Consider the following 13857-nt stretch of genomic DNA (forward strand, 5'->3'; position numbering starts at 1 on the left):
TTGCTTGGCAGCATCCCGGAGAAACTGTGTACTATGATCCTGTATCCTGGAGGAACTCTGGTCCCTGTGTTACCTGCACCTCCTTTAATTTTTCGCTCCATTTTGTGAGCTCCTTTATATTCTTCCTAGTAATTTATTTATTGCTTAAGTTAATAAGGGTCTCTTTCCTGTGCTTGCATTTAAAGACCCTAAATAGTAAGAGATAGTCAAATAATTTGATACTGTAAAAGATAGTGTCACAGGATCTTTGGGGTGTCACTTTCCTGGCTGGAAACCTCTGTGGCTGGTGGCATCTTTGCCTGAGTTCTTGTCCTGTGTCCATGAAGAATAAGGTATTCAGACAAGTGGAGAGTGAACAAGATGAAGAGGAGATTTACTAAGTGTTAGAACAGCTCAGAGGAGATCCTCAGTGGATACCTCGACTCTGTAGGCAGATTTTTCCATCCAGTGTTCAGCTCTCAGCAGAGGGGAGGCCCTGGAGTGGATGGCTCCTCTCTGCAGGCAGGTCATCCTGTCATCTCTGCAGCTTTCAGAAGAAAGGACACCTGGGATGAGTGGCTCCCCTCTGCAGCTGGTAGTCCCAACATCTCTGCAGGTTTGAAGCTCTCTACAGGAGCGACCCTCTCTGCAGCTGACTGTTCCATCTTCTGCTCATCTCTGGTTGAGTCTGGCTGGGGCTTTTATGGGCCTCAGAGGGGAAAGAAGTGCATGCTGATTGGTCCATAGACCAAGAAAAGACACCAAATGTTTCCATCCCAGTTTATGGGACTAGTACCCATCACCCAGCCTTCAAGCCCTCCCTGGACTGAAGGTAGGGCCTCACCAGGACCCACCTTCTTCCACCCAGGAATCTGTCTGCCACTTGCTGCCATTCACGGCACTCAGGCTCGGCCCTGAATTTGCCCCGATATAAGAGAAGGCACCAAAAGCAGGGAGAAGCCAGGCAGCGGGAGCAGGCACTTCAGAACCTATGAGAATAGGGGGGTCTTCCTGGGCCCCCAAGAGTGCAGGGATGCATGGGTCTGCAGATGCAGTTCAGGCAGCTGCAGGTCTGCCCAGGAGAGCAGGGCTCCTGCCCGATTCCATCCTCCCAAGAGCACAGGGACGCTCTGATCAGCAGCCACAAGTTGAGGTGGCTGCACACCCGTGAGGGGGAGGCTCCTGCCTGTTTCATGGATTGTGCAGCCATGGTGATGCCTCCCTGATGCAGCTGGCGAGGTGGAAATGGCAGGTTACCTGGAGCTGCTGCTGCCACCAATAGGACTAGAAGACAGATTTTCAGACACCACTTCCAGTTTGCTGAGACAGCTTTTGCAAATACTTAGCATAAATTTTTGAAATGTGTTAAATGCTCAATTAAGAAAAATCCTTAATACATACTCATACACATCTTAATATTGCAATCAATAGTAAAATAAAATACAGATCTAAAAATGTGTTTTCTTCTTTCAGAATATCACAAACTCATGAAAAAATTCTTAGAAATCTCAGAAGAAAGAGTGAAAAAAAATTGTTTGTGAGAAGCCATCAGCAGCCAGTATATTTGTACGTCATTTGGTACCAAATAACCTTAGGTCTTGTTCCAGTTTTATATGATTTGAGCATTATTTGCAATAAGGTATGGCATTTTTTAAATGTCTGTCAAATACTGGACATGTTGCTAAGGTTTGCTTGTACAGTAATATTCAAATTTATTTGTTTGTGGTAGGAGAATCATGAGAGTAGTCACCTTGGTTGTTTTAGGAAGTCTAGTAATAACAGTGTCTAGAAATGGTGATGTTTAAGAATGTATAAAGGTAGCCAGAGAGCTCATTTATCCAATGTGGTCAACAGAATCAGAACTGTGGGTTGGAATTATTTTAACAATGTTTCTCAAGCTCTGGAATATAGGAGCCATGGAGGCAAGAGGTGAGTGGGACTGAGTACCTGTGAAAAAAGACAATGAAGGTAGTGACTTTTCTCAGTTGTTACCAAGTGGAGTAGACCATATGAGTTCCTTGGTCTTTTAGATGTCAATGGTTGAAACAGTATTTCCTTCTATGAGAAAATTACTCAATTTTACCTAAATTCATTCTGACTTCATACTCCTCTGCAGGCAGATTTGAGTAACAGAATGCTATGAATCCATGATGATACATTGAGATTATTATTCTTTTCAATATTTGTTTTTTTCAGATCTTGTCTATGGCTTAGCAGTGCTCTGGGGCTGAGGTGGGCAGAATTCAGAAAAAATGGCTATATATTGAACAAAAAGCTAAACATTAAGAGCTTCAGTCCAGGAAATGACGATGCTGATGATGACAAATCCATCCCATGATAACACACTCTCTGCAATAATTCTCCCACTTGTTACTCTCCTTCCAAGCTTAGCCCAGAAATCACCTATTCACTAATTCAACCTACTGCTTTCAGACTTTCGGCTTCCCACCATCACTTTCTTATCAGTAAAACTGACCTTGTCAAAGTCATTGAGAGTCTCCAGTTGTTCTTCTATGGCAGTGGAATTCCAAACCTTGGACTCCTCTTCCATTGCAGAAACTTTTCCTTAGTATCATATGCCCTTGGTTTTCATCTTACCTCTCTGATGTATCCTTTACAGCTTTCCCTCCAGGCTCTTCTCTTCCAACTATTCTGTAGATGCCAGAGAAGTTAACATTTTGTCTTTTTTCATTTTCCCTCCGGGTCTCCTCTCTTCTCTCATTTACTAGCTGTGAAAATTAGCCATGTTGGATCTTTGCTTGCTTATCTATAAAAAAATAGAGATACAGCCAATATCTAATCTATAGAATTGCTGTGAAAATTAAATGGTTTAATGCATCTAGAGCATTGAGAACAGTTTCTGGGAAATTTGAAGCATTCATAAAATGTTTGGCTATTTGATTTTCAGAAATCAAGTTTCTCCACTCATAAAATTTATTGTGACGGTTTCATAGGAACGGCTAATTGTTTAAAATGATGTAAACTGTTTTACATCTGCTGAGATGACATATATATGTACATACATATACATAATATTAGGTCTGAGACGGTATGTTATTATTCATAATACTTGACTATTTTACAGTATTTATCAAGTAGAACTGTGCCATAATAGTTCACGAGTTATTCAGTATTTCTATTTGTTGAAGCAGTGTCTCTGGAAGAAAACGCTCAATTTTTCCCGAATTTAGTTTGTCTCATAGATCCTCTGCAGGTAGATCTAAATTACAGCATATCATAAATCTTCATTACTATGTTGTCATTATTTTCTTTTAATATTTGTCATTTTTTAGCTTGCCTATGGGCTTTCTTTTCCATTTGTATTGATTTTTGAATCTAGTCACTGTATTAGTATACTCAGATTTATTTTTCTCTCTATACAAAATTTAAATCCTCTAATCTCAGCCCCTATTATAAAATTTCAGTTTTATGTACATCACCAAAATATTTAATAACATGTATTTTCCCTTTAAAAATATTTTAACTGCACATGTACTTTATAAATATAAGTGTTGAAACCTATTTTAAAAGACTACAATATCAGAATCCCTAACGCCATTCTTCCTCCCATAGGTAAGCATCCTTCTCCATTTGCTTTGCATTTTGGAGTCCTTAAAACATATTTAAAGATTTCTATATTTTCAACTGTTATTTTGCTCACAATAATGAAATCATTGAGTGCTTCATTTGCAACTTTATTTTTTATTCAATCATTTAACATATTTCTATGTAACAAAGGCATTTAATAGTTTAAAAAATACTTATTTAAAATTTTAAGTTAAAAGTTTTATTTTGCATACTTCTGCAATTTCAGTGTATCTAATGTTTAAACAAGCCCCTCCAATCATTTTGAGTGTATGTGGTGCATCACTGGCATGAACAGTTAAGGGGATTTGTTGGCTTTTCTAGCTGGATATTTCCGGTGAGATCATGCATGGTACTGTAAGAATCTCAGCTTTATTTCTTTGAAGAAATTTGAAACTCTCAGCTTTGATATTATCTGTGTGCTAGCTTTATTCTCCAGCTAATAACAAGGTTTTTAGAAAGTCTATGTCTTGCTGATATACACAACATCTGAGAAAGCAAATCTTTTTTCCCGTGGCTCTCATTTAAGTTAATGAATATCCTTCACTGGAAGGCTTTGGCAATTTTCCCTTTCTGTCTTGTAGAACAGAATTACTAAACTTTCTCCCCGTTATCTTTCTAACTTACATTTAAACCTTTTTCTATGCCGAGAATCTTTCTTTACACTTCTCTTCTATTCTAGTTAGGTTACCTATGCTCAGACCAAAGTGATGTTTCAGAATCTCCTTCAATTCCCATCTTTGATAACTCTGTATTTTTACAAGTTTTTCTATTGCTTGCAGTGCCTTTTCTTTCCTCATGTTAAATGTATATTTGTTCTTCAGCATCCATTTGTTCCACAGCACTCCAGAAAGAATTTCTACCTTTTTTCCCCACATTACAATCTATTCAACAACTTCTAAAGCACTAATCATGTTTATCTAACAATTTAAATAAATGTATTTGACATTAGATTATGGATTTCTCAATGATCAGAGTAAAGAACTCTATTCATGCATTTCAGAGTTCCCATATAATGTCATCTCAATACAGAGAGTTCTCCGTAAATATTTATTAGAAGAAAAGATAGCTTTCAGCTTAACAGTAATGCCTCATAATTTTCTGAACTAATTCTCCCGTACAGGACATTTATGGCCAGTATCAAACATAACAATCAACAAAACAGAGACTGAGATCAGCCCATGCCACTCTTGATCTTGGGTGAGGGAAGCATGAGAGCAATATTCCCAACAGTGGGGAATTTCCCTGAATTACTCCTGAAAAAAATGTTCACAAAGCTCTAATTGCTTCTGAGGCAAAAGCCATAGATTATTGGCTATGTAACCCTTCCTTTGTAAATGTGTAAAACATAATTCTGTCCTGGGCCACACTGCAAGCCTTCATGAAGTACAGCATCCCCATGGGAAGACCCCACTATTCTTTCAGTTGTCCCTTGAAATGACCATCGAGGAAGAAATGGAGAAGCTCTACTGAAATGACTCCTATGGGGATGCAAATGGCAGATGGTTTCAGTGATTTCCTGTGATTCAAACCCGGATGAATGGAAACCCAGCACAGTAATGGTAGCAATGCCGAAGGACCAAAGGGGAACTCAACGGTGGCAAGAGGAAAAATAAACAAAAAGCCAAAGTGCATAAGGCTAGTCTGCAGAGTAATGTGACTTTTCTTGTTAAGACAAGGGGTAGTAAAAATAAAAATCAATGGGACAAACAATAAAATAAAATAAAAAGACTTCACCAAAACTCTAAGGGGCAGATAGTGTGTTCCCCTAATTTGGAGGGTAAGGCCCTCACTTAAGCAAAAACAAACAAACAAAAAATATTTGCGTAAGATTGGATGAATTTATTTAGAATCCTGCATAGCAGCCCTCTGAACGAGTCCCTGAAGATGTTTTGTGGACAACGGTACAAGCTTTTTAAGACTTTCTGAATGCCACAGCCAAGTCAATGAGGAATATGTTCCTAACTCATGCAGTGAGTCAGACAAGGAAGATCTAATCCCCTTTGCATGTGCCTTGACCTCACTCACGCCCTTCAAAAAAAATGATTAGGAATGGGACCAAGGTCTCTGGTTCTCTACTGGGGCCTGACAGGCTTACATGCCTGACAAATTAAAAGAAAAAAAGAGAATTCAAACTTCTGTGGGGCTCAGGGATACTGGTGATCAAATAATAATAGGCACAGGCCTCCACAGAGCTTGGGCTAAGCTAATAAACGTAGGAGGTTTGGGGACAAACACAGTGATCCATAGCTCACATAGCTCACATGCAGGTTCACCTGTGCTTATCAGTGGGGTTCTTTGGCCATTTGGGGAAACAGTAATCATGGTTCACACAACTGAGTGTATTAATAGACATTTTGGTTGCTTGTGACACAAAACATAACTGTTGCTTCGGGAGATATGTACCTTCATAACATGAGATTCAAGCCATAGCAGAATAGTGCATTCACCCTTACTGGTCACCTAAGTTACCCAAGTCCAAATGTCCTGAAGAATTAATCAACAAACACCGTGCAGCATACCAGGCACAGAACATTACCCTATTGATATAGTACTTGCTGCAGACAAGAGTGTTACACACCACCCTGTTGCAGCCAGCAGCCAGTCCATTCTGTAAAAAAAAGTCTCAAAAGCCTGGAGGCTAGCTACCATAGATTGAATGCCAAATGCCACCCTCAGTACCTGACATTGTTATCACCAAAGTACTGGTAGCCCACCTGGGAAACCGGTATGTTGTTATAGATCTCACTAATGCTTTCTTCTCCATCTCTTTGTGTGATAAAGATCACAGGCAACAGCCTGCAGCATAATTTACTTCTCCAGGGTTACCTCAGTTTCCCTGTAATATGCCACCAGTGAGTATGGCTAGTTCATCAGCAAGCCAAATTATTCCCAGAAGTTCTTGTCATCCACCATATTGATGGCATCATCATTGTCAGCCTGACTTAAAAGCAAGATAACCAAACCCAATGTAAGGTCACAGACACTATGACACAGACGGGTAGGCCATCGACTCTAATAAAATCTGGGGTCATGCTCAATAAAAGTAGCTCTTGGGAGCTACTCGGGATGATAATCAGAGATGTCAGATAAAATTACTAAGATAATAAGGTAATTTTATTTCTAATTAAATCAAACAAAAATTGCTGACCATAGCAACTCCTACTAATAAGAAAGAAGTTCGACAGCTGATAGCCCTATTTAGTTATTGCAGGCAACATGTACCACCTCTGGATACTTTCTGATCTTTATTCAAGCTGACCTGCAAGGTGGTCACATTTACATAGGAATCTCAACAACAAGAGACTCTAGAAGCCATGCAAAATGCAGTGACACAGACCCTCCCACTGGGCTGATGGGGCCCAGCAGTTTTACAGAGCTGTAGGTCTCTATGACAGCTACACATGCTGATTGGAGCCTCTGAAAACAATAGATTGTTACTGGGGTACACCAGGCCCTCAAATTTTGGACAAGCACAGTACTCAAGGCATCATCCACCAGATACATCCCCCCTTCAAAAAGGAACTCCTAACCTATTATGTTTTAATAGAAACAAAGTAACTGAGCACTACAGCACTGTAGGTAATCTTAAAATCTGAGCTGCCTATCTTCACACAGATTTTCATGAATCCTACTGACACAATAATAAAATATGAAATAAAATAAAATTGGGACAGACTCACCAAAGCTTCAGTATTAAATAAAAATGGTACTTCCAAGAAGGATGCAGATCAGCATCTCAGGAAGTCAACCTACTCCAGGAATAAGTAACTGCCTTGCAAGAGAGAGCTAAAGAGCCCATAGGGGATGTTACTGCACCTGCCTTAACTAAGGCGGGTCTCTTAAGTCAAAGATGTTCCAGCTCATGGTATGGCTCAGTTGATGTATACATCTGTACAATTCAAAGCTCGTGGAGTCCCATAGGGCACTGCTGCCATCTGTTCAAAGGATGGCCACCTTTGGACTGAAACCAAACAAGGACACCATATGAAATGGATGAAACTCACAGTAGTAATGAGGGATTTGCAGGCCACTCCAGCAGCAACTCTGTTACATATTTACAAACTCATGGGCTATTACAGACAGGCTAAACATATGGTCCAATGACTTGCAAATGATGAATGATTAAACATTAAGGGCTCTCCTGTGTAGGGACAGGGACAGTGACAGCAGCTTACAAACAAGACAAAACAGAAACAAAACTATTTATCATTCATGTTGGTGCCTGTGACAGAGGACTATTCAAAAGGGAACAAAATGAAACTCACAAGCTGATCTAGCATTCACTTACCAAATCACCACAATTGTTATCCCCCCAGGGTCAGACACATCCCCTGAGTACTTTTGGCCCCATCTAGCAAGGCAGATGTTAAGTCAATGACACAACAGAACATAGAAATTAATTGCAGTCCCCAAAATGGACAAAATAGTGAGAGTTTACCCTTTAAAAAAGGCAAAAATAAGACAAAATTGTATAACATTCACCTATAACCCCTCGCCTTGAAATATGGAAAACTGGGTTAAATTAACCAAGACATAGGCCCCACATGAGTGTGGAATATTAACCACTTAGAACCCCTTGTTCTCCGTCATGGATTCTGATACATTGCCATGGGTATATATTCCCAACAGGAGACTGCCTTTCTAGTGTGCCATGTAAACATAAGTGCCACTATTGTAAACTTCAGAAAACACCTCTGCCATGTTTTGAGATATCCAGAATGATTTTAATTCAATGAAGGTACCGCATTCACTGCACAATAATGGACACAATCCCACCACATAAGACACATGTTTGTACTCTCTGGGCAAGTGGGGCAATAGAGCAATTAGATGGGTGGTGTAAACCATGAATACACAAAGCCCAGCAAAAGGTCAACTTACTGAGTCATTCCCTCTTTTAACAAAGCCATTTGGACACTAAATACTGAAGCAGGCTATTTCCCTGACCCCTTCAAGGGACTTGAGACAGAGATGCTCTGTTTACTCAGCCTGCCACTCTCAATTCCTCTTTGGAGGGAGTGTGTGAGCAAACGAGGCAGGAACTGGAGTACACAATCACTGGACCCAGCCAGTTGCCTTGGCACCAGCAGGAGTGAACTCCATTCACTGGACCCACTGTGTTCCACCCCTTGCTGGAGAGAGCACACAGGTAAGTGGGTGCAGGAGCCAGGGCTAGCACTTTTGGGCACCAGCAGGAGCAAATTCCATGCAAGCCCTAAGCAGCATCAAGGTGTGTATTCTTGTGACCTATGAAGCCCCAGAGGGTATGTTACACTGCTCATTTAGCTCTGCCATCTACAGACGACTTAAGTATTAACAGCTCAGTGAGGCCTCTGCCTCGTTGTATGAGGCAGCGGCTTTCCGCCAGTGAGGACAAAGGGCCAGCATGTCAGCTCTTTGTATCCACACTTGTGGCTCCCAATCTCTTGTCCCTCATCCAGGAAAACTGAGGGCACATGAATGCATCAAAGGATGGTAAGTGTGGGAGATTTTATTGCCGATGAAAGTGGCTCTTAGTGGAAAGGGGAGCTGAAAAGAGGATGGGAGGAGGGTAGGTAATCTTCCCCTGGGTCCAGCCATCTCTAGGCAGATTCTTCTCCAAAGTCCCTCCGTCAAGCTGACCCTCTGAAGTCAAGCTGCTTCTCTCTGATGTCAGCTGTAGTCCTCAACATCCAGCTGCTTCTTGTCTCTGCCAGCTGAGTCTGGGGTCTTTATAGGCACAGAATGGAGTGGGACAGAGACATGGGTGGTTTAGGAAAAGGCAACATTTGAGTGAGAAAACAGGAATATAAGTTCTTACTTTGGGCCATGGTCTCAGGCTTTCTGGCTTGAAGGTGGGGCTTTGCCAAGGACCTGCCTCTGCCTGCCTAGAATTTCTCTGCCTTCTGTCCCTATCAATGCTGCATTCCAGCATTTTGAAAAATGGCACTACAGTCTATGTTAAAAAATGTTGAACTTGGGGGAGGGAAGTGAAGGACAAGGAAGTTGCCTAATCAGGCTGTGCTTGCAAAATCCCAATCTCAATATACCCAGCCATGATCCCCTCTCTGAAATGCACTCTGCAGTGGTGGTTTGTATTCTAGACCACAATGGCAACACTAGGGGATCCTCCTTTTTCAAATTGGTATGCAAGGCTATCTTTGGGCACCTCTCTGTTGTGGGATTCCCTGTAGGGAAGGGGAAAGACGGGACAGGATATCGAGGTACTAGGTTCCTCTGGTTGTGCCTGGGTCTCCCAGCACTCCCCTATACAGATAGAAAATATTATAGAACATGTCAAATTCGTTTAGGGTCTGACCTCCCTCCCTAAGTTGGACGGCTGGTGCCCATAGGTCAAGTAACAAGGGCAGTGGATCTCTTCAGACTGGAGCCTCGGGACATGGACAAATAGCCTAGGCAGCTAAACTCAGGTAATCCTCACCTCAGGTTATTGGATAAGAGCATCTCTGGCCTCAGAAGGAGGTTGGGAAAACTAATCATTCTTCTTATTCCTGCAGAAGCCATTGCCTTGACTGACATTATAACATGAATGGAAACAAGCACAGCCATGGTGAGAAGAGGCGAGTTCAAACAATGCTGGATTTCTCATCCCAGACTGACATCTTTCTTATCCTGTTGTGTGCCCTGGTAGGTATGCAAAGACTTGGATCATCTACAATCTGAGTTAAAATGCCAAGTGACTCCATTGCTATACATCCAGGTGCAGACACATTCTTGAGTCTCTTGTTTTAATATGACTTATGATATGACAGGAAAGAATCCCTATGCTGGAACACACATTACCGATTGATATTGGCATTTCAGGCTTGGATATGCCTTCTTTTCTTTCTCTGCTACCATATGGCAAAACCAAACTGAGACTATATATAAATGGTCTATACAGGATAATTGGAAGTTCCTGATGGGGGTCACCTGTATCCTCCCTAGATTATGCATTGCTCTGTGGACCTTGGTGGGCAAGAGTGTCTGCCCTTGGACAAAGAATCTTATTGCCTTTGAGTAGTAGGGCCCATAGTTCATGTTAAAAAAATTACATAAAGGCTGAGGTGTAGTTGGAATCCACTTTGCTAACCCACCACTGACCAGTTTATAACATCCTCCTGGGAGTACAAACCCACAGCTGGTTTAATTCTACAGCTCCCATTTCAATACCAGGCATAGGTATACCAGCTGAAGGACAAATGTTATGCAATCTGTCCTTAATCGTGGTGGAAATGGCTAATAATCCTAGTCAGGCAATTCAAGATCAACAAAATCCAATAAACTCACTAGTCAAGGTGGTAATGGACAACTGAATAGCCCTCTTTTTCTGCTAGCATAACAGCTTGGCATTTGTACTTTTACCAACACCCTTTGCTATGTAAATATCAATAGTTTAGAGAAGGTGAAAACTGAACTGGAGAAGATCCATGCTCAGGCTGGAGATCTTCAGCTGTACAACCCTTCTACCTGTGAAGCTCATTTTGTGATCTATTTAATTGCCTTAATTTCAGGCATATGGGGTTCCTGGTTAAGAACTACCTGCTAGGGAGGCCTTATCCTCCTCCTGGTCTGGTTCTCTTGGTTACCCCGATGTCTCAAAATGACAGAGGGTCTATGAGTAAACTGCATCTATAAAGTGTTGTTCAGGGGTTCCACTGGCCACCACTCTCCTTACAAATTTGAAAACAAGAGGTGGCCCTACCAAATTTTACTTACTTTATCTGCTATTTCAGTGGCCAAGCCATAGTTAAAAGTGTTTTGGGGGGATTCACAGTCACACATAGCCCGACAACCCTTACAAGGTTTCATAGAAGTGAGCCTCAGGCCTAGAGATAAAGTTTCCTTACACGGAGATAAACAGCCCTCACAGGCTGTGCTGAATGTATCATCTTTTGGGGAACATATCTTTCCACGATCTGGGCTTGATGGAAACACTTTTTTGTTTTGGTAAAACATGTACATGATATGGCATCTGGCCCATCCCATTGCTATAACTGTTTCTTATGGGGAGATAAATAGATATTTTACCTGCAGCACATGAGGTTTGTGGACAAGAGGCACTAGTTATGTGGGTGGGGTGGTGGAACTTGCTCTATCTCTTGCTATTTGAGTAAAATATTCCATCCAATGCCTGAATAATTTGCGCCTCTCTTCACAATCCTGACACCGGCAAACCATGTAGTGAGTTTACTTGCGGGACCGCTGCCCCTGGTGGTAGACATTGCTATGTTCTTTGCTTTTTTGCTATCCTTGCAGTAACATTCCTTCGCTGGGGGTGACAACAGGTACTAGCAGCTCAGCAGAAACGATTGAGGGGAAATGGTGGATGATGAGTTCTGAGATGTAAGAGAAGGTAGGTCATTTAGTGTTTCATCAACCATGTAGGTATGATATATGATTCTGAGTTTGATGAAAAGTAAAGGCAAATTTTGATCACTGTGTAAGATCATCTTCAGACATAACATTTAAAATTATTCTAATAGCTATTTGGAAAATAGAATGCAGAAGACCAGATGCAAACTTATAGACAAGTTTTTATGCTATTGCAAAAGATGTAAGAGAGATAATAGTGACTAGGAACTAAGGAGGTGAAAATAAATGGTTAAAGAACACACATAAGTTGGAGATAGTGGCAGTAAGATTGAAGATGGGATAGTATGAAAAAAGTTTATAAGGTGGATGATAGATTTGTGAATTAATGAGGCAGAAAAGTCAGAATGGGAGCAGGCATGAGAGAGTAAACCAAAATTTGGTTTGGGACATATATAGTTTGATATACCAGCTATGTATCTTGGTGGAAATGTAATGTTTTCAGTAGATTATAATGAACTGGAATTCACGAAAAATGTCAATGGGGACTGGTGATACATATTTTGGAGTCATCCATCTATAAATTTTTTTAAGCCATAGGGGTTTGAATAAAATCCTTTAGGAGAGTATCTGTAGAAGAGAAGATAAGTTTAATACTAGCCTGAAGTGGGTACTGAGGGGTTACTTAAGCAAGATTATTAAAGTTTTGGAGATTGAATGAAGTTTAATGGCAGTAATATACTTCCGAAAGCTTTTGACGGGTCATAGTGAGGAGACACTGAGTTCAGTCATAGGTTGTAGAACTTAAGATTGGTACAGGTTTAATAATTGAAGTGTTAATTTCACTGGTATATTTCCTACATCAATTTTCATGATTACCATAGAGGTAAAAGACATCAGGAACATGGAATATAGGGACTACTATGTTTCACTTACATTAGAATTTTCTTTACAACATTGTTTCTAAAACTTCATAGCAAAACTTAATTTAAAAAGTTTTCCCCATTTTAAAATTTTGTTTTCTAGCATTTTATTTCTAGAAATAATAGTAATAATAAAATTACACACACAACTTTTTTAAACAAGGCTTTGACTTTATGTTTCATATTTGAATTTCACTCCCCAACTAATTAAGCACAACATTGGATAAAGACGGTTCAAGGATTCATGTTCTTCAGATGTTTTCCTAAAAGTAAATGAATACAGTTTATCAATATGAATTTTATTTAATCAACATATTACATGGCAGTCTTAATATGCTAATCAAGACAGTAATGAATAAGAATCTAAGTGACTGAAATATTTTAAATGAATATGTTATTAATATTACCAACATTCTTATTTCTGAGCTATAACATTTTATATCATAAAACATAAAATAATAGTATAATAAATACATATGTATTACATAAGATTATGATATATATAAGTATATATGCATACATGTATATATCTACAAATAAATACATAAAAGCATAATATGTAAATACTCATAGATAGTTAAATGCCAGGCAGATTTCTCAGACTTGAACTAAATTGTGAAACATGGAAGGCCTACGCTGGGGTACTTAGTGGCTGGTGCTGTGCTTAATTGTGCATAAGATCAAGTGCAGTTCTTCAGTGACCCTCGGGCTTCTTGGTACAACAGTGCTCCTACAGGGTTCATTATGTTTTCTAATCTGATTCAGTGACTAGTCATTCTATGCCTCAGACTATGGAATAAAGACCAACAGGGAAGAACTGGGCAAAATAATTTCAGTATCGTAATGAGGCTGGAACTTCTACTTGGAGTCAAACAATTCTTAGAGTTTCTCAGCTGATTTTCTTAATATCAAATTTTAGAAATTGAAGACATTCACTGATACAGACATCACTTCCTATGCTGTCACTGTATGCATAGGCACCATTACAAAATGCATACTTGTCTCTACTTTCCGTTATGTCACTAGTGTTTTCTTTCCTAATAGTATTAATTATATCATTAAACACCATACATGC

This window comes from Saimiri boliviensis, chromosome 16 (assembly GCF_048565385.1).
Source record: "Saimiri boliviensis isolate mSaiBol1 chromosome 16, mSaiBol1.pri, whole genome shotgun sequence".
NCBI classification, from domain to species: domain Eukaryota; kingdom Metazoa; phylum Chordata; class Mammalia; order Primates; family Cebidae; genus Saimiri; species Saimiri boliviensis.